The sequence below is a fragment of the Anneissia japonica genome, unplaced genomic scaffold (assembly GCF_011630105.1).
Source record: "Anneissia japonica isolate Jap-2015-1 unplaced genomic scaffold, ASM1163010v1 scaffold1483_len710385_cov172, whole genome shotgun sequence".
Lineage (NCBI taxonomy): Eukaryota > Metazoa > Echinodermata > Crinoidea > Comatulida > Comatulidae > Anneissia > Anneissia japonica.
In genome coordinates, this window is record NW_022732828.1 from 282,639 (window position 1) to 283,209 (window position 571).

Below are 571 nucleotides of genomic sequence, written 5' to 3' on the forward strand. Positions count from 1 at the left end.
GAGGAGCGTGGAACCCCCTGTCGGGAGCTTGGACCCTCGTCAGGTAATTCCTGGTGCCGCTCCTGGGTTGAGGTGGTTTAGACACTCCATCTGTAAAAGTCCCTCCCTTGGCCGCCTCTATTTCAAATTCCTGGATCCGCCACTGCTGTGTTTCTTCTTCCACCTTCCCTTACAACTAGATCTTTTAGTATTAATACTACTGGACTTCAAATATTATTGAGAAGGAAAATATAATGCATCAAATTTGTGGGTGATGGTGAATATTAGAAATTGCTGCATGCTATATTAAATATGCAAAAACTAAAGTATTCATATCAGAAGTTGGAGAGTATATATTACTAGCTGTAACTCATCCTATATAATGAAGACTTGGGCAGTGGTGGGGCCAGGAGAACGGAGACCAGGTCAATCACAGTACTCAGACCATAAAAGGGATACAAAGAGAGGTCAGGTTGTGCAGACTGAGAGGATATAATATTTATATATAGATTAAAAGGCAAAATACTGAAAATAACAATGCTGTTGGAAACAATGGCTGGACCTTGGTAGAGATACAGATTGATAAAAAGTA